The sequence below is a fragment of the Protopterus annectens genome, chromosome 2.part0 (assembly GCF_019279795.1).
Source record: "Protopterus annectens isolate FY-2018-M chromosome 2.part0, PAN1.0, whole genome shotgun sequence".
In the NCBI taxonomy this organism is placed as follows: domain Eukaryota; kingdom Metazoa; phylum Chordata; order Ceratodontiformes; family Protopteridae; genus Protopterus; species Protopterus annectens.
The window spans coordinates 92047307-92069830 of NC_056728.1; the positions used below are offsets into that span (position 1 = coordinate 92047307).

Below are 22524 nucleotides of genomic sequence, written 5' to 3' on the forward strand. Positions count from 1 at the left end.
CTTTGTATAAATTTTATAATCACTTCTCTAATTATTTGTAATTTATAAATAATTGTGTAACCATGAACTAAACTTGTTCATATAAGGACTATAAGACAAATGTTTACAGACACCCTAAATCTCTAACTCTTAATAACTGCAAAAATACCATTACACTAGCTCTTCTATCCCACCTGGAGTCTAAAACTCCCTGCTCAGATAGTAGTACTATCCGAGCAATTCCTTCCATTCCACAATAACAAAAAACACACAAAATCCTAACATCATTCTGCTGACAACTCAGTGATAGTTCTCATTGTCATTTACATAAATTGACAAAAATCTAATGATGGTTCACTCTCTAGATCATATTGTGAGTTAAATGAATTTGAAGGATTTTTTAATATAAAATCTAAATTTCTATTGCCAAATATTCTATAATATGTATAAAAAGAGAAGTTGTATAAGACCACTATTACACTTAGTTTAACAACACACAAAAATATTAGCAAAATAATGACATTATTAACTGTAACATTACTACGTGTTCTGGAAAAAAGGCATTACATCCCATTCTTCTACTAGAACACTTGTCAAAAATGCTACTCTGATGTTAATAACAGTAACATTTCTAATGATATATAGACTTGCTATTCGTTATAGCTATCTGAATTTGTGGTGAGCTCAGTAACTTTTATTATTATTTGTTAATGATAGGTGAAACTATTATGTATGTATCTATACAGCATAAGACTTACATTAATTCCTAATGTGTTGAAGATAAGTGAGGCTCCTTTCTTAAATGACTTTTGTTTTAGGTTGCCTCAAAAGTATATAACTTAATCTTTCATAAAAGTTAACTGTGTGGTCAATTGTCTTGTTACAACTTTTCAAACTGTTTTGATCATAACATTTGAATATTCTGCATCATATAAATTAAGCAAACATTTTGTAAAGCTAGTTTGTACACCAGTTCATAATGGGTAAGATAGTATTGATAATGTTTACATTATATTTGTCTGGCTTATGTTCAATAAACTTTTCATCATATAGTTTAATGGTAAATTGATACCATAATGATAAAATATAATATTTTTCAACAGACACTTTTTTCTGTATGTAAACCATACTTATTTCCATATTAGAAACTTCATTGTTCAAAACAGAATGACTTATAAGATTACATCATTCTTTTAGGTTAAAATTATTCCAAGGTCACTTACTCCATAATAACATATAATAGATTAGTTATTTTGTGTATAGTAAAAGACTATTGTTGCTTTACAAATAGTGCCTTTTAGATGTAATATGATGGCTTCGTTAAATTACAGTAACAAATTCTGACCCACAGTATATTAAATAAGTCATTCATCCATCACTTACATTCTATTTTGTGGAGAAGAAGAATTTACAATGTGACATATCTTACCATTTACAACTAAGTGACTGAGGAAAGTATGGTAACTCTTGAAGAGTTTTAATGGTCAAGTCACTAAACCTAACCATATAATGTTTGCCAAAGAGTAAATCATGGGCAGTAGACTTGAATTTTGTACTCATATAGTCATATGTTTCCTTTTAAGGTAGACAACAATAACACTAATGACCCAGTTTCCTTTTAAGAAGCAGTGAATTTATTACCCTATAAATATCTACCACAGTTGTGCCATACTCTTTAAGCAATTTTAAATTGATAATAATAGTGTTCATCTAGGGGTATATGCAGTGACTCAGTTGAAAAGTTTGTTTTTAGTTAACATTGTAGTATTTTGCCACTAACTCAACTCCACCAGCTGTTACTTTACTTTTCTTAATCTGGCATTTTTTAAGTTCTTTTTTTAATGTTAAAAGTTTTTCCTTCTAGTCATCACTATAGATGAGAAATCATTGTCAAATCTTATTATTCGGTCCTGGATTTTTATAGGGGACTTTGCCCAGGCTGTCTTTAAGATCAGGTCTTTGTCTTGTGTGGAAAAAAAATCTAACAATAGTAGATCTTGGGTTAGATTTTTGTGAGGATGGGGCTGCACCAGATAAATATCTGTGGGGTCTCTCAATGCCAAAGGACATAGTTTCTGAGAGATCAAGGACTTCAGGAATCCAATCTGTTAAGAAGTTTGTCATGTTGTCATTTTCAATGCCTTCATGTAATCCAAAAATCCTGATATTTTTCCTATGGGATCTATTTTCTAAATCATCATTTTTCTCAGCAGCAGGGTGTTTTGTTTCAGAATTAATTCCAGGTTGTGTTCATCTTCTGTCAGTCTTCCTTCAAAGTCATTTAAGGCATCCTCTATTCCTGTGATCTGGGCTTTTTTGTTGATTTTAGTGTTTCTTGTGTCTGCTCCATTTGTCTAGTACTGCTTTCCTTAAAGTTTTCAATTTTGTTGTCCATTTTAAGAGAGAGCTCCTATATACTGATAAGAACAAACTGTATATCCTTCCTTAGAGAAGAGTCTTGAGAGATTCCTTTTGTGTGACTCATTTTGATGTCTGAAGAGATGTACTTCCAAGAGAAGTTTTGACAGGAAATTATAGGCTTAAAAATTTCTTTTTTGGATAATATTCCACAAAAAGCTTTAACTTTATGACATTAGATGAAAAAAACTAAGGAATATTTTAAAAATGAATTTTCCTTTCAGAAATGAAAAAAGTATAGCAGAGCTGATGACAGCTGCTGTTACTCAGTCAGCATCTTAGCCATGTTGTATGTTGTGAATTAAAATTTTAGTGTTTGCTTCTTTATTCAGTTTTTTTCTGGGTGCTTTTCGCACTAATGACTGCCAACCATCAAAACCCCCTGTCAGATTCAGCCTATTTGTTCCCCACATGTAGGACTTACCCAGTACTGCACAGGGGGTGATTTGTTTGGGAAAGCCATTAAACAAGCAGCCATGAGAGTTCCTGATGATATTACCAGTCCTCTGACAGCTGAAGACAACTGAGGCCATTTCTATAGTCCTAACCCCACTACAAAAGCAAAGAGACTGGCTACCTGTAGCATCATGTGGACTCACAATGCCTTCCCCTATGCAAGTTGCATGCTCCCACACATTCCCTACAGAAAGATACCCCCACATGGTAGCTTGGTGAGCCAGAAGCCTACCTCCAGAACACTCATATAGCAATTATACAACTCGCCTCACCCCTGAGAGATTGTGGCAGCTGTAATACATGCTCTGTCCCACCCTCCCTCAAGATATGTATGGCCATCTTCCCTTAACAGCACCTTGAAACTCCTGAGCAAGCTATCCAGACTTAGATCACTTGGCCCTTAATTAAGGCTGTATTCCTCTATGCTCCTGGCTCTTTGCTACTTTAATCATGTGCAGTTATTTACCCATTGTTGCTGCCAGAAGACATGTCACTACTTAACATTCTGATACACTGATTTAAAAAAAAATGCACATACTCTGTGATCAACATTATCAACTTATAGTCAGGTATTGTTAGTGCCTATGGCATCATTGTTTTATTTCTGATTCATTCCCATTATTATGCAAACATTATTTGGAACTTTCACACTGGGCCTCCATTAAAATGAGAATTTCCAGTGAACAATCTGGTCAGTAAGCACATATAAATAAATAATTGTGCAGCCCTCAATGGTTAATCAACAAATATAGCTAAAGCCACTGGTAAGTCAGCACCTGTATAAAATATTGGCAGTAGAGAGCTTATTAATTGATATAGATAATTTACTTTTGGAAACAGAAATAGCTATAGTTTCATACTCTAACAAAAACAGATTCCTCAGGAATGACTTGTAAAATCAGCAGAACTGATTTTGACATAATGATATTAGGATATACGGGCTTGATAAAGACCAAGATATTAATGCTTTATTTGGCTTGTTTTTTGAAGGCTTTAAATCTGCCACAGTTCTTATCATCAAAAATTAAGGCACATCATTTATCCTATTCCATCCCAATTTTAGCTTACAGAATCTGCAGTCTATTATAGTAATATTTTTTTCCTGCCAAAATAACACATTTAAGTCCAGCCTCATCTTGCTCTATACATTTATTGAAGAAGGTTATTATCAAGTAAACTAATGATTATTTATCTATAGTAGTATTAAAGACACATACTGCGGTGGTGGTGCTGCGGTAGCGTTTTCGCCTCACAGTTAGACGTTGCCCGTTTGATTCTCAGTTAGAGCGTCTTCTGTGTAGCGACATGTGTGAATGGGCATTCCTTCATTGAAGGTTGTGCGTTAGGCCCGGCAAGAAAGTACATAAAAATCTACTGCCAATCATTAGCGGACCGGAGTTCCACTGTGGCGACCCCTAACCAGGAAAAGCCAAAAGACACAAACAAACAAGTATCAAAGACACATGAATATAGGACCTTATACAATAACTAAAATTTCAAAACATTGCAGCCTTTATGTTCCCCATAAAGGTCAAAATTTAACTTGTGAATGGTATGCAGTTGTTTCTTTCAAAGAAAATCAAATCATGGCATGCAGAAGAAGGCAATTGTCTGTTTTGTGTAGTTAGCATCTTCCAGCTGTAACTCCCTGCTGATAGCATTTTTTTTGCAAGCAACTCAGTGCCATCTTGAACAAATCTTTTGTTTTTCTTTCCTTTTCATTTTTTACCTTTCTTTCTTTGGAAACCACAATACAGCATAATAAAAAAAAATACAGATTCCTAAAGTCACAGTTTTGTGGATTGACACACAGTTCCAAAGGAATATACTCCACAGTATTAAAAACGGCTAAATTACATCCTGGTTCTGCACTGCTATAGTGCGAGACTCCCCGTACACGCTGTTAACATTAAGTCTGCACTAAAAGTAGACAGTGTCACACAGAAAACAGCAGTAACAGCACGACATGAAACAGCTTTGTTTCGGCTGCCATTTCTGTTTGCTGTCTGCCAAAGTACATCTACTATTTTGATAAGAACTGCTTCTCTTACAGAGATAATATGTAAGGATATCATCCACTTCCCCACTGCTTTACTGTCTTTCAAAGATGGCACAACACGTAGCGTTCTTTTTTTTAATCTTACTTTTGACTAGTTTGTAGTACCAGTAGAAAATAAATCTCTATACACTACAAAGCATTATGATTGGATCTCCAGTGTCAACAAAGTATTGTGTTCATGACATGGATGCCAAGATTCGCCTCTTGAGCTTCACTCTTGCATTTCTTGGCATTCATGTCTCAAATACATAATTATACATGTTACAATCAGGAACCCGATCATAATCCTCTTAGTTTTTGCAGCAGAGAATATACTGACTATTGTGCATCTCTTTCTGTCAAACTAGGAGTCACATTTGTACGTTATGCTTAAGAACACAACATGTTCGTATGACTTATCGTTACAAATGTATTTAAACAAAAGGCTTGAAAAAGAGAATGCAGGTAGCTAGTAGGTGTTGTTTTCTTTTATCACATGCACTGTTTTTATTCACAACACAGAATATGAAATGCCTTTCTAAGCATTGATAAATTATTGTAAATTGGGATCTGCATCATTCAGCCTGCTGCCTGGCTATATGCAGTGCACTTATGACTCTGTATAGCTGTAGCACTGGTAATAACATAAATTCTGATGCTTTGGCCTATTATTATGTTTTAATAATTAGAAAATGAACTGAAATGAATTGGAGAGTGGGAATTGCAAAAGGTACACTAATGTACTTAGTGAGCCCACTGAAAAACAAGCATGCATATTAAAGCAGAAATCCCTGTGTTAACAGAAAAATATACAGTAATGTATATTAGAAAATGGACTTGGAGAATCTGTGAACCAGTTCCACAAGGGTGAATTAATGTATCTGGAGAGCCTAGTAAAAGACAAGTGTACCTAAACCTATTCATGACAAAGAACCCATGTGCTGTGAATAACATCTTTTATTGTTGCCACCATTTCCTTTCAGCTCACTAACTGTGGCTCTTAAAAAGCCACATTTAGTCAGAGGAAAAATATAAAAACAGAACTAATGCAAGTAATTGCAGAAGCAGCGGTTAGATGGACTGTGTGTGTGTGTGTGTGTGTGTGTGTGTGTGTGTGTGTGTGTGTGTGTGTGTGTGTGTGTGTGTGTGTGTGTGAGTGTGTGAGAGTGTGTGAGTGTGTGTGTGTGTGTGAGTGTGTGTGTGTGTGTGTGTGTGTGTCTGTTGTGTGTGTGTGTGCGTGTGTGTGTGTGTGTGTGTGTCTCAGTTGTGTGAGACTGTGTGTCTACTCCTCTGTATCAGTTTCTGTTTGTCTCCGTGTGTGTATATGTGGAGACATCATTAAATGCTTTCATAACTTATACTTTTGGTGCAAAATGCTTCCTTCAACAACAATTACATTTCCTACACTAACTTTGAAACATTAGGTGGAGGACCTGTTTTACATCAAAAAGAGTGTGTGTGTGTGTGTGTGTGTGTGTGTGTGTGTGTGTGTGTGTGTGTGTGTGTGTGTGTGTGATAGATAGATATACTCAGATAAAAAAGCAACCATCAAATAAAAAATACACACTAACAAAATACTATTTGCAAAACATGTTGATAAAATACAGAAAAGCGAACAGCAGCCCTGCCCACAGGTAAATAACAAACACCCTTGCCCCCATACAGCCTGATGGAGAGCAAGCTCCCCACAACTCCATTAAAAAACAAACAATCCATCCAACACCATCCTGTACAGACTAAACTCCACTAGTAAAACATACTATAAATAACTTTCAGTTCTGCATTATAGGCAATAGGCAATCACACATACCGGCATTTTGACTAATCTGTATTCTCTCATTTACGGCACTTGCAAAACTGGTCAGTCTTCTGTGTATTCCAGCAAATGCACTGCAACCTCCCCCATACACATTATAAAAAATATATATATATATATATATATATATATATATATATATATATATATATATATATATATATGTATAGAGAGAGAGAGGGAGAGAGATAATAAGACATATAAAGCAATCCGACAGGCAATTTAACAGATTCATACCTCAACTGTACAGATTTTCGCAGAATTTCCAGATTTTAGTCTCATATTTTTGGATTGTCCCTCATAAAATTTGTGGTTTTCTGGCAACTCACTGAGGTTTGATGTCACTAAATAATGGCATTCATTTGAATTACAGACTTCATATCATTCAGAATACAAACCTGTCATTCTAGCAACTTTCTGAGTTTATAAGAGCATCATTTAGAATCTGTCCCTATTTTTGGGCCTTGTCCCCCATAATTTTAGGCTTTGTCCAGATTTCTTGCACTGAGAAGTATGCAGATAATCCATTTTCGAAGCACAAAAATGCCTGACAGATTGTCTATTATAGAGAAATAACAAACCTCACGACACCCCTGGGCAGTCCATTATTTCCCCTGTAATGCCCAGCATGTTAGCAGTGCCCATTTACAGCACTAAATCCATATGCCAACCATACCTCTCAACCTCTTAGAGCAAGAAATCTGGACAAAACCATAAATAAAAGTTGGATGAAGGCCCAAAAATAGGGACAATTTTAAAATCTTGTTCTTACAAACTTAGAAAGTTGGTTTTGCATTAGAATGAATTTTCTGAAGGATACAAAGTCTGAAACTCAAATGCCTGTCATTATTTTCTAAATTCAGTCTTTAATGATTTACCACTAATTTGCCAGAAAGAAAAACACAATTTTATGAAAAACAGACCAAAAATATAAGGTCAAAATCTCGGCATTCTGCAAAAATCTGTACAGCTGAGAGGTAACATAAAATATATTCATAGTGGTGCCATTTTATATTACACTTTATACGCATTCTAGTTTATGCGTATGCCAACAGAAACATGTGTCAACATGGTGCCATTTTTGTGTAACCTACATTTTATACTCATTAACAAAGATCTGATCATTGAAAAATAGTACTTTGTCACAAAAAGATGGGTCCGGAGCTGCTGAGCAGGCATCGGCTTCTGAGGGTGTTTTCAGACCTAAACAGTTATATATTAAACTGACTACAGTTTCAAAGGCAAAGACTAAAGCACCTTTAAAGGAAAAGAAACAAGTTCACCAGCCACATGGACAGGCCTCCATGCCCAAAAAACAGATGCTGAAAATGTCCGAAGACTTAATTACCTTGATCAGGGGTTCCCATCCCCCTCCTGATAAGAGGCCTAGGCAAGAGACAGTCTGTGAATCTTCAGATCAGGTTTCCATTTCCTCAGATTCCTCCTCTGATAAGGAATATTCTCTTCCTCCCTATGAGGATTCTGATGCTGAAGAGTCTATCCCTTCAGCATCTCCTCCTGAGGACTATTCCTTTGGGGAAACCTTGCATACCTTGAGGGAGCATTTCCACTGGGAGGGCCAAGATTATTCAGAATCTAAGAAGAGGCTCAGGGACTTTCTTCTACTTCCTCAACACAGGCCTCTAACTATTCCACCTGTGTTAGACATTGTAGATGATGTGTTTTCAGAGTCTAGTCTGACCCCTGACTCCTTACCTCCAGCACCTGTTAAGCCTGACAGATATTACAGGGTTCCTGACTCTTATAAATTCCTTTTCAAAAACCCTGCTGCAGACCCAGAAACTATTTCACAGGGTCCCAAAGGGGTTAAGGCTTCCACTGCAAAAAACTCTACCCCCTCTGGCAGAGATTCTAGAGCACTAGATAGATGGGGAAAAAAGATTTACACATCTGCTACCTTGGCTATAAGGGCCTTAAACTGCCAGTTTCATATGCTCAAATATCAGCAATATGTCATGACACTGCTTAAACAGAAAATGTTGGTAAATTCTGAATGTGCAGATAACAAAGAAATGCAGGATTTATTGCATGCAGCTGAACAAGTTGGAAAACATACTTTGAAATGTGGTTTTGATTCTCTGGAGGCCTCCTGCAGGGCCGCAGTAACGGGTTCTGTAATTAGGAGACATGCTTGGTTAAAGGAACAAAATCTGCCTGATCATGTCAAAGCTAAATTATTAGATGCACCATTACAGCATGATACCTTGTTTGGTGTTAAGGTAGAAGAGGTGTTAAAGAAAATGGAGGACAAAGCTAAATCTATGCAAATGGTCAAAGATTTTTTACAAGTACAACCACCTAGGTTTAGCAGATACTGACCTACAAAGAATTGGTCCTTTCCAGTGTCAGACCAACCTCAAAGGGGCAGATCCCAGCCACAAGGTTTGTACAGGTCTAAACAATGGGGTGCTTCTACCTCCAAAAGTGGAGAAGACAAATCACAACCTTACAGGAAACAGTCCCAATTGACTCCCCCCTGCCTGCACCAAGCACTTATTTATTGGCTGCACCTTTAGGGGGAAAAATAGCACTTTTTTCTCAAAATTGGCACATTATAACCCAGGACAAATGGGTTCTAGACATAGTGTCACAAGGCTACAAGTTTCACTTCCATACCCTGCCAAAGGCAAACGGTTGTCCAGACCTGCCAAAAAAACAATGGACAGAGGCTCAAAAACATGTCTCATCCCTCATGGATATGAGGGCTATTCAACAAGTGCCATGGCAAGAGCAGGGACAAGGATTTTACTCAAGACTGTTCTTGGTACCCAGAAAGGACAAAGCATGGAGACCAATACTGGACCTATCTATTTTAAACACTTTCCTGGATATTCCAAAATTCAAGATGTTGACCTTGCAGCAGCTTCTGCCCATGCTGGGCAGAAAGGCTTGGCTCATCACTTTAGACCTAAAAGAGGCATACCTGCATGTCCCAATCAGACAATCATGCAGAAGATACCTCAGATTCAAGGCTAGTTCAAAGCATTACCAATTCTCTGCACTGCCCTTTGGCTTATCTACTGTGCCCAGGGTCTTCACAAAGTGCCTGGCACCAGTAATGGCTTTCTGCAGACAAAGAGGAATACAGATATATCCTTACTTGGATGACTGCCTCATTCAAGCAGAGAAGAAGGACGTTCTACTACAGCATCTGGCGTTTGTGAAAAGACTTTTAACATGCCTAGGGTACTCAGTCAATGAACAGAAATCAAAACTAGTACCCTCTCAAGAGATAATATTCCTGGGTGCAAGCTTAAATACAACTGCCCAGATGGCTTATCTCATGCCAGACAAAGGCAACTGACTACCTACTTCAAAATGTTAGCAACAAAGGCCCAGTTATCTGCAAGAAAAATTCTGCAGGCTTTGGGCTTCATGGAATCCTGCATCCTACTAATTCCATATGCAAGACTGCATATGAGGAAACTTCAATGGTATCTAAAAAGTGTTTGGACTCAACATTGCCACAGCCTGGAAACTATAATTACTCTCATTCCCTGCCTGCAACAGGAGTTCCAATGGTGGCAACGGCTTGTCACCAAAACAAGGGACAGCCATTCACATTACCTCCAGCCAGGCAGACACTAACAACGGATCCATCGGATTATGCCTGGGGGGCCCACATGGCAGGAAGATGCATTTAGGGCACATGGACCTCAAACCAAATGCATCTACATATCAATCAAAAAGAGATGCTAGCTGTTCAAAATGCCCTGACAGCCCTCAAGGACCTACATCATCCAGGACAACTACTGATAAAGACAGACAACACCACGGTGATGTGGTATGTAAACAAGCAGGGGGGCACACATTCTTACCTCCTTTGCAGACTAGCCATGACATTGTGGGTCACAGCATTGACTTAACAAGTACATCTGCAGGCACAATTCCTGCCAGGAAGGAAAAATACTCTGGCAGACGAATTAAGCAGAAACCTCATGGATCCCCACGAGTGGCACCTGGATCCACAAGTCTTCAGCATGATAACAAGGAAATGGGGATACCCAGACATAGATCTATTTGCCTCCTCGCACAACTACCAACTAAAAAGATTTTGCACAAGGATTTTTCACAGACAAGCATGGAAAGTGGATGCCCTATCCTTCAGCTGGAAAAACCTATCAGTATATGCCTTTCCCCCTCTGCCTCTCCTCCCCAAGGTACTCCTAAAGGTCAGACAGGAGAAGCCAAAGATGATACTGATTGCCCCAGACTGGCCCCGCCAGCATTGGTACCCAATCTTAAGGAGCTTGTCTCACTGCCCAGCTTGGACCTTACCTCAAGTACCTCATCTACTGTCCCAGCAAAACAATCAGATCCTGCACAGCCAACTCAGGACTCTAAACCTGACAGCATGGCGGATAATGTAGTCATACAAAACACACCTCTCAGCAAAGCTGTGATGGATGTCATTTTGGAAGCCAGAAGACCTAGTACTAGATAATCTTATGCTGAAAAATGGAAGAGATTCTGTGCTTGGAACCAAGCACAAGGAACAGATACAGCTGTGCCAAATACTCCTCAGATTTTACAATACTTAACTGAGATGCTGGATAAAGGCCTTTCTTTCTCATCTATTAAAATTCATGCCTCTGCCATTTCGGCTCATTACAATGCAGAGCCACCAATCCTTTCTCATTCATTATTAAAACAGTACCTGAGGGGAGCCAAAAATTTAAGACCTCCAAGGAGATCACCAATGCCTGCATGGGACCTCAACTGTGTCTTGGAAAAACTCACCCTGCCTCCTTTTCAGCCATCTGCTACTGCTGATATAAAGTTTTTATCTTGGAAAACAGCTCTGCTCCTAGCAATAACTTCTGCAAGACAAGTTTCAGAGCTAGAGGCACTCATGGCTGTGGAACCTTTTATCATTTTTTATCCGGACAGAGTCTCTCTGAGGACAAACCCAACATTTATGCCTAAGGTGGTGTCCAGTGTGGCTCTTAATCAAACCATTCATCTGCCAACTTTCTCTCCAAATCCACAGAACAAGGGGGAAAGAATTCTGCATTCATTGGACATGCACAGACAACTTAGATTCTACTTGGATAGAACCAAAGTTTTAAGAAACGTAGAGCAATTACTAGTGGCATATGCTGCAGGATCACAAGGAAAGGCTATCTCAAAGCAGACTATTTCAAAGTGAATAGGCCACTGCATTCATTTCTGCTATTTATACCATGGGAAGCCAGTGCCTAAGGGCATTAGGCCACATTCCACCAGAGCTGCAGCCACTTCAGCAGCCTTTCTCAGGGGAGTACCAACCAAGGACATTTTAGAGGCAACTACTTGGAGTTCAGTGCACACCTTTACAAAGCACTATCATCTGCCACTCTACTCTAAATCCAGGAAAGGCTTTGCCACTGCAGTTCTGCAGGGTCTCATAGCCGCTCCTAATGTTGTTTAGCTCCAGCCTCCCAACCATAGCTTTGGGAATCTACCCAAATGTAATGACTGCAACAGTGAAACACAAAGAACATATACAGTTGTGTACACTTACCATAAATGCAGATGTTCGAGTGTATTCACTGTTGCAGTCCAGGTTACCCACTTGCCATCCCCCTTTTATTCTGATGTAACTTATCTTTCCTTCTCTGATTTATGCAACCTATGTGTTGTATTTGCTTGTAGATGAAGGTAAAGTTTATATTGGTGCATGCAATTTTATTTATAGATATAAATTTTGGCTACCCTTTTAGGGGGCACCTGACATCTGGGGCAAGAAAAACTAAAGAAAATGGCATTGGCTGCTTCTTTTATACCCTTGACGACCTGACATCAGGGAAGGGGCGACAGCAGCCGACGCAGGACCCAAGACTTTGGAATTCAGGCCGACTGAGGTCAACCTGCCAGCAGGATTACACAAATGTAATGACTGCAACAGTGAATACACTCGAACATCTACATTTATGGTAAGTGTACACAACTGTACTTTAGGGGGTTGGCATAGTGGTTATAGTGTTTACCTCACAGATAGAAGGTACAAGATTTGACCATCACCTTTAAGGGGAAATTGGATAAATTTAAAATGGCCTGTAGAGGCAGCTAGACTTGTACTTACCTATAGAACTAAATATATTGAACTACTACAGACACTATTAAGGACATCACTACCCACAAAGAACAAAAAATATACAACCTTCAACTAGCCAGATTCTTAACAGTAATATGTGACTAAATGCACTACAGAGGAAGAAGCCAAAACAGCTGGACAGTTGTTAATCTCTCCAACCACACACTGTTCATGATGAATTATGAGTCCTTTCTAGAGGTCTTCCATTTTGCTCCATTAAACCATGTGACAGAATACAGATTTCTGATGAACCTGAAAAATACGAACTGTAGAATAAATCAAAACTGTATTTCAATAGACAGCAGATGTCAGCCAGGAAATAATTTATTGTAAACAAGTTTAGCACTTCCATCTCCTAAAACATCAAGACATCACGAGAACCTGAATTATTACTGCCTCACTCTTCCATTTATAACCAGAATAAATTACCTTGTGATCATCTAATCAAAGCATTAAAGTTATATAACATATGAATAATAACGGGCATGAAAAATGCAAATACTAGTACATACAAACATACACAATTATCAAAATATTTCTTTGCCTAAAACATAAACTGATTTCATTAGAAATGCATAAGACAATACCTAAATCATTTTAAGTTTAGCTGGATGTGGCAGAGTTAAAGATGTTAAGATTTGCAATCGGTGTGACTAGGATGGATAGGATTAGGAATCGGTATATTAGAGGGTCAGCTCATGTTGGACAGTTTGGAGACAAAGCAAGAGAGACGAGATTGCGTTGGTTTGGACATGTGCTGAGGAGGGATGATGGGTATATTGGGAAAAAGATGCTAAGGATGGAGCTGCCAGGTAAGAGGAATAGAGGAAGGCCTAAGATAAGGTTTATGGACGTGGTGAGAGAGGACATGCAGGCGGTTGGTGTGACAGAGCAAGATGCAGAGGATAGGAAGAAATGGAAAGAGATGATCCGCTGTGGCGACCCCTAACGGGAAAAGCCGAAAGAGAATGATGATCTTTAAAACACTTGAAATGCAGTCATTCAAACCAGAGGGTTCTTAATATTTAGTCTAAACTGACATTGCAATTCTTTAAACTCAATCTGAGTTTCTCAAGGTAATTCTTTAAACTCAAACTTGAAAAATACCTTTACAAACAGGGTTAAAGAGTGGAGGCACAGATAATATCAATCTGAAATCTTTTATCTTTAATTCTCTAAGTGGATGTAACACAAAGTTGGATAGCTTTCAACTGTATTCAGCAAAATATGAATTGTCACATCATGACTGTTCAAAGCTACACCCACTGCAAATTCTTTTCCCCTTCAGAGTGACAGCAATATCTTTAAAATCTGACCACAAACATCATCTTAAAAAGGCAGACAAGGGGACTGCTGTGGCCAGCTTGTATATGTTGCCAGTGTCAGTAGTGTAAGAGATAGCATACATTTCTTTGATGCTGGAAGAGCAGAAGGCTGTGGCTGTGGGTTCTATTCCCACCCCAAATGGGAGTGCTGTATCACTACACTTCCAGCTGTTACTGGCTACCTCAAAGCTCTACACCTCAAAGGCAAATCATTTCATTCATGAATGTCAGCCAACTACAGTACTGACCTCATGAATTGCCTCCTCCATGGAATTTACTAGGCAGGGGGGAGGTGGAAGAAGATTGCCAGTTCCTTTTTCTATATCACATATGGATAGGCACACACACCTATGGTCAACTTATAATTCACTGATCAACCTACCTAATTGCTTTAGAATGTGGATGAGGCAGGAGCATCTGGAAATAAAAAAACACTAGGACACAGGGAGTCTATGCTTACTTTGCATGAAAAGCACCACAGCCAAGAAAAAGAAAAAAATAAGCACCACTGCCCGGATCCGAACCTTAGAACCTCTTGTTTTGGAATTACAGTGCTAGATACTGCACCACTATGATGATCACTACTTGCCTACAATACCTTTTACAGTATACTAACCCCCTGTATCACATCCTGAGCCCCAATGAGACAACATGGCTTCTACTCCAATGAAAGCTACCCTTAACTATCTTATCACATCATCATCCCCATATGGCAGTGCTGCTGCTCATGTTGACCATCACTCAAAACATGTATCGTAATTTAAGTTACTTTCCAAACTGCTTCCTTGACCTCCCATACCTGACTCCTGCAACACGTTCAACATTCAAACACATCTGACCAAATGTGACTTGTTCAGATGTTGTTGTCCTCAGGGAACATAATTTCCACTAATATTAGTTTATCCCTGTTTGAGATTAGACTTTTTGAAATACTCTAGTTTCAGAAATGTTTATTGTAACCTGTCAGGTGCAAAAAAAATACAATTCATTTAATTGTGGTTTGGTAACTGTAGAAAACCCACTGTTTCCTCTATTTTTTTTAATAAAAGCTTGTTTGTCTTTTTGACTTTTCCCGGTTAGGGGTCGCCACAGCGAAACTCCGGTCCGCTAATGATTGGCAGTAGATTTTTTTATGGTGCCGAGTTGCCAGCCCGACGCCCAACCTTCAGCAAAGGCACGCCCATTCACGCATGTCTTTCAGAGGCCACTCGACCGCGGGGAGGATACATTTGATAGGTGAACTCACTTTTCCAGCATTTATTTTTCTCATGCTATACTAAAACTATGCCACCTAATCTCATAATTTCAATGTGGTGCTGTACTGATGTGGAGTGCAACCAGTGTTTGTTAAAACAGTGTTAGTGCTACAAGTGGGACAATAGATGTAACAGCACATCTGTAAATTTATCTGAATGTCTACCCATGGAAGAATTTCTTTAAAAAAGAGAGCAATCAGAACTGGACAGAAATATATTTAACTTCAAAATGTTAATAAAAATGTAAACATGCAAATGTATTTCCCAGCTGTTCCTCTTTATGCTTAACTTATAGAAAATACTCCATGGCAGCCATAGTTAGTTAATTACCCAGCATAGCTTTGCTGTTCTTCGTGGTTTTCAACATCACTTTTTATTGTCCTAGGAGAAAGTCAGTAATATTCTCAAATCTGAGTTACCAGAATGCAAACATTCTGTTTATGCCTGGATATTCAGTTTCTTTCACAGTTCATATGCTTCTGATTAAGTAAATTAAACCATGGCTCCCATGCTATTTTTTTTCTTTTCAGTTGATAATGTTATTAGATACAGTGATGTGTACAGCTGGTAAATATGTATTATCCCCACAGATCCATAATCAAATTTATATTATGCATTTTATTCTTTAACGCTGTTTGTTTTGCAGTGCAATAACTATCAATGAATGTAACACAGTTTGGGCTCTCAGGGCGAATATCTGCAGTAAAAGTGCATAGTTTATAACTCTGGATTTAAAATGTTTTTCATTTTATGAGGGTAACTTGCTATTATTTTCAGCACATAATGATTGCTTTAAAGATCTAATAGTTTACGATGGCGGACTCAGCATTTTAGTAACATATCCCCTGATTTATGCATGCTTTTCAGTGCTTAACATTTTGGACAATAGCTAACCATTAACCAGATGTTATCATTTGTATGTGAAGCTAAAGTTTGCTATTTAGGTAGACGTTGCATTTATTTTCTCATTCTTTTTCCCAATAATTTTCTTTAAGTTGGAGGTGTGATGCCATGTGGATAGGCAAAAGGGATCACTCAGCCTACCAGCAGTGGTATTACTTTCATCTCTCCATGTAGTCAGTCTCTGGGAGATCAACTCTTCTTTTCATACTTTTAAAAGTCAGACGGTATGAGGAACAGTACTGATTTTAGCCTTCAAGTGCTCTTAGTACTATAGTAACATGACAGTATTCCACAGTGCCCAAAGAAAATTTAAAATCAAATAATGTGTGTCACATATGTAGTCCAAAACAGACATCAGCATATTTTTGCATCTCTCCTCTCAAGGTTAATCATATGCCATGCATTTTGTCCATTTCCATGTATAATATCGTAGTTTTTGATCATTTTTGATGAATATATTTCCCTCAGGAAAGATACCAGTTCTTTTTAAAGCTTTCTGTGAGCTATCAATCCAGCATCCACAAAGCTTATATTATTCTTTGGTTCATCCAACTCTTCCACAACACAAATACTTTAACATCTAATCTAAGCTTTCTTTCCTTAATTTTCTGTCATGTCTTCTCCTTCCTGTCCCCCGCTGTTCTACTACTTGTCAGTTGCAAAATGGCAGAGGTTCTAACTCAATGAGCACATCACTGTTTTCCTTAGGAAATCAAGCTAGTACAGTTTCTAAGTGTGGGCTGGCAGAGATTCCTTTCTTCTGGGAGAGTTATCCCTTCTTTGAGGTTCTGCAACTGTGGAGTTCATGTATATAACTTCAAGGGATTTTGTATTTTCATTGGGTTGATTTCCTGATCAGTTGTCCTTGGTGAGTTGGTTCCTCACTGAGTTATAACTAGACAAGTCATAATGGAAAACTTTCCTTCTCCATAACTGTCATTTTTTATCACTCAACCATGTCACTTAAAACATGTCTCAATCATAGCTTCATATTCTATTTTTTGTTACTACATAATCCCAGTTTTACTAATGCATACTCACAATTGCATTATATAGCTGCCTAGACAAAATTTTGTAAACTTTCTCTTACACCTATATTTTCTTGCATCCCTTGCTAAACATAATTTGCAGACCTCAGAGCAACACTCATATCATAATCTCTCCAATGACCTCTGAGGAAGTAATAAAAACATATGTGAATCTTAATTAATGTGGTCCAGGATGTGATTACCTAATTTTCTATTTGTCTTCTCTTTTACACTGATCTCATTACATTCAAGTGATACCTCCAGGTGTTTCTGCAGTTACATCCTACTGACACCTCTAGGTGTCAAATATTGCTTGTTCATATCTGAATTAATAATTCCAAAACTATGTTACATATAAAGTGCTAAAATATTTCATTTTAAAGCTTACAGAATGGCAATCTCAACTGCATTGATATTTGATCTCTCTCTAGTACAGGTAAATATATATTAATTATTGTTCATATACTTATTTATATTGTCATACATTTCCTGATTTTCTAAATATCTTGACAACTAACTTGCACAGACAGAAATGCTAAGCCTCATGTGAAGGATATCAGCTGGATAAACAAAATGCTGATGACCGTAAGTGTATAACTTGAGTGCTGGCTGAGAAATTGTAAGCTGTTTGCAGAATATCATAAATTTAGTAGTTACAGCATAGCTCTCAATCATCCTGATTTAACTGTGAGCACCTGTTTTTAAGCTGAAATCAGCTTACTTTCCCGAGTGCCTGATTTGGGTGCAAGTGCACCCAAGATTTACGGTAAAGCAAGCTCTGTTCTGACTGTAGATGTTTCAGCCAGTCAGAGCATTGCTTTACTATACCTGTTTTGCATTCAGCTTGCCTGCTTCACTTCCTGAGTTGTGCAGAAGCAGCTGATTCAGACCTGGTGTGGTTCAAGTGCTCAGTCATGTCCACTTAGTCTGTATATCAAGGCAGCATAGGCATCGGCATGGCAGAGCTAATGGTTGAGTTGGAGAAGTTGGAGCGGTCACAGCATTCGTCGTTGCATCTTCTGGAAAGCCGTGGGACATCATTATCATTGATAGATCTGAGGGAGTGAATGACTGAGGTGGACTGAGTCATAGCCATGGATCTGAACTTGAGAAGGAGTTTGTTTTGGCAGTTTTTTGAGCCCCAGCACCTGTGCACATACTGAGTCAATTATTCCCAGCAGGTCTGAGTGGAGGTAAATAATGGTGGTTTGCAATCGAAGATTTTATTTTTTTTTCCAGGTATGTAAGTTCTAAGTGCAGGCTAGGGCCAGGTTATGCACTGGGCAAGGGTTTAGACCACGGCTGGGGGCATACCACTCAACTGTATATATTTTCTCAGCATGTCCTGATTTTTACCTCATATTTTTATTCTGTTTTTCATAAAAACTGTGGTTTTCTGACAAATTAATGTCAAATCATTATAATCTGAAGTTACAAAATAATGACAGACATTTGCGTTCAGACTTCATACTTTTCAGAAAATTCATGCTACTTTAAAACCTGTTATTCTAGCAACTTTCTAAGTTTGTAAGAACTATATTTGTAGCTAATGTGCTGGGCAAGGGTGTTGGGGCTGGGTAGCATACCTCTCAACTATACAGATTTTTGCAGCATGTCCAGATTTTTCCCCATATTTTTAGTCTGTTTTTCATAAAACCAAGGTTTTCTGACAGATTAATGGTAAATCTTTATAATTTGAAGCTAGAAAATATTGGCAGACATTTACATTTCAGACTTCATACACTTCTGAAAATTCATACTACAAAACCTGTTATTCTAACAACTGTCTTAAGTTTGTAAGAGCAATATTTGCAGGTTATGTGCTGGGCAAGGGTTTAGACCAGGGCTGGGGATTTACCTCTCAACTATGCAGATTTTTGCAGCATGTCCTGATTTTTTTTCTCATATTTTTAGCCCATTTTTCATAAAACGGTGGTTTTCTGACAGATTAAAGGCAAATCATTAAAGTTTGAAGTTAGAAAATAATAAAAAACATTTGCTTTTCGGACTTCATACACTTCAGAAAATTCATGCTAATGCAAAACCTGTTATTCTAGCAACTTTCTAAGTTTAAGTGCAATATCTGCAGCTAATGTGCTGAGCAAGGATTTAGACCTGTCTTTGTGTAATTGAATGTGTGGGCATGTCCACTGGTGTCCATTTAAATATGCATATTTTATGTTAATTAGGTGTCCTTGAATGTCCCCGATTTTAAGGTCCTTTGTCCCTGATTCTCTGATCTGGAGGTTGAGAGGTATGAGTTACAGTGTTTACTGTAACTAAATTCTTCTTTAGATCTAGAACTTAGAATACTACCACTATAAAAGTATTTCATGCTGAAGAGTTTGAAATGTACGCTTTTTTTGTAACCTCTGTGGTTCCAGAGATATGAACATTTTATGAAATGTGAGGACATAATTTAATTCTATCCCTAAGTTTAGACTCCTCCCACTGGAAGTTACAGTGCAGACTTCCAGAGTTCCATTGGAGGGAATGAGTTAACCAGAATTCGTCTGGGCTGGTCGATTTACGACAGTTCTCTTCATAGGTTAAGAAATGTTAAATAGATAAATAAAATAAAAAATTGTTCTACCCAGTCATAAAACTATATTTTCTCCACAAAAAGCATCTAATGGGCTTCATGTGCTAAGTACCAGAAGAACACTATAAAAACCAAACACAGAAAATATATTGAAGGAAATCTATATTTATTAAAATGCCTGATTTTTTTATTGCAGTAAGTATTGCTGTTTTTTAGATTTTATAAATCAGCATTAAGTAGATAAAGGCATCATTTATACTCCTTAACTCTATGTTACATATTATACTTAGAGCACCTGTGTTTCATAAGCTCTACTGTTATTTTGTAAAGAAAGCTTTATGCAGTCTTACTCAGCATACATGCAAGATTCCATAGTTTATATTTCTTTCTCTCCTCACATCAGCCTTGTACATCCACACATGTCATTGTCATTCATTGCTAACTGCCTCTGTTTCCAAAGGCAAACTGAATAACTTAATCAAAAGTCACTTCATTCTTTTGGTATCCTACTGGCAATCTATCTGTCTGTGTGCCTTGTTCTTTCTCAGATTATTTCATCCATTCAATATCTCTCCAAACCATGATGTATCTGTCTTTCCCTGTAATTTACCATCTTTCATTCCCTGTAATTTACCATCTTTCATTCCCTGTATGGACCTTGTTTTGTTTTTCATTTTCTTTCAGAAGCACTGAAATTATACAATTAATCAGTACTTAGTCACATTTTGTATATTTTACTGGACAGCAATTGACTATTCTTGCATACTGCTGTAAGATCATTTACGGTACCATAAACTATGTTTAATTCACTTTGTCACAACCAAACATAGGGGCTAGATAATTTTGCAGAACTCTTGAATTAAGAATTGCCATAACAGCAAGTCTGACATGGCTATAAACAAGAAACAGGATCTGCTATGATGGTGTAATGCATTTACATGGATTTAAAGACACAATACCAAAAGAACCTACATAGAGTTGCCTGGGAAAATAAAAGGAAGTGAGAAAGGCAAACACATGAAGGAAAGCAAAAAAAAAAATCGGAGAAGGGATTAAAGAAAAGCATGCAAAAAAAAAAAAACAAACAAAAAAAGGGAGCTAAATAGATGTTTGGCTACTAGTTGTGTAACAAAGCACATTTGTCCAGGATGTCAGTTTCATGAATGAATTCATAAAGGGGAGAAAATCACTCTTATACCACAGCAAAGTTAGCTGATTATCACAAACATGTTTGTGGAAGGAACATAGCTACCTGCATCAAGGTGTGTGGAGCTTTAATCTGATGAAGAAATATGTTTTTATTTTTTCATGACGATCATTTGTTTCACTCAGTGTCTTGTACTATTCATCTATAGATGGTTACAAAACTGTCTGAACACATGAAACAAAAAAACACTAAGAACACTGCTAAGATTTTTTAATTCAGCACTCTTTTTATCACCTGGCAACAAATGTGACATTACGTCAGCTCAAGAAGAGGGTTAATATTTTTTTAAATCTTAAATTATTTTACTTGTTGAAAACCTGTTTTCTATTAAAGATGTTATGTTATTGTTATTCAGGAATATTCAGTAGCCTGAAGTAAGAAAGGATGATATGAGTCAAAAGTGTATGCTTCTCATTTTTCACTTAAAACATTTTTTCTTTTTTCTTTGCAAAGTCAAAAGCAAAGTACTACTGCAGTACCATTGGCAAAGATGATACACCATTACCTGATTCAGGAGCTGAGGTAAGTTCATTTCATTCAGTCATTCATTCAGTTCTCTTATACCTGCTTTATTTTATTCAGGGGTGCTGGGAAGTTACAGCATAGCCTAGCATTCAGTGGGGATAAGGCAGAGAAAATAATTCTGGGTGGGATGCCAGTCTGACGAAGGAACTACACACAGACACATACACACACTCTCTGCACTCACACACAGTGCACATACCTGAAAGCAGCTTGTGGAATTACTTAATTACCTATGGCATATCTTTCAGATGGGGTAGGAAGAAAAAAACACCTACCAAAAAGTCTTCAAAGTCACAGTGAGGGCATTTAAGTAAGTTGTGCCCAAAAGTTGGGACAGTGCAGGAGGCCTTCAGCAGGAGCCAACAGCATATGTTACATGTCTGGTATTTCATTATACTAGGCTATCAGCTTTTATGGTTAGGACTGTAATGCTTTTATGACAAAGACCTGCACCAAAAAATCAAACTGTGTCTTAGCATCAAAGCCTAAGTTTAATACTAAGAACAAAAAAAAAACTTTGGAGTGACCATTCATATGTAATGTAACAAACTGTATGATTATATGGAGGTCATTAGTGGGTATCTTACTTTAGTATATATGTAATCTTGTCCTTCTATTGCCAGAAAGTAGAAAAATAAAAAAGAAGACAGAAATACAAACATTAGTCTTCTGAGCATTTGCTATGGCTTTTATCTTTATGTAATGCCCTTCATACTTTTGTACTACACAGTTAAGATAAGTGTATTTAATTAACCATTGTGAATAAGTCTTGGCTTATATACAAAGATTTTATGTGTGAAATAGACATCCTATATTGGGTTAACAATTTTAATAATAACATTTTAATTAAAATGACATTATCATTTATGAAGTTGCTATAGTCCTGTTCTTATGAGAGCACTGCTCATGGCAGTAAAACTCAAATGCCTTGGAA

General features: G+C 37.5%; 1 protein-coding gene across 3 annotated transcripts in view; it reads left to right on the top strand.

Moving 5' to 3' along the window:
* The window catches only part of LOC122792977 (spermine oxidase-like), a 497014-nt gene that overhangs the window by 38660 nt on the left and 435830 nt on the right, over positions 1-22524 (top strand). For all 3 annotated transcript variants that reach the window (XM_044060578.1, XM_044060577.1, XM_044060580.1), the window contains exon 2: positions 21519-21587. The gene's annotated coding sequence lies outside the window, so the exon portion shown is untranslated. The remainder of the gene's footprint in view (positions 1-21518; positions 21588-22524) is intronic.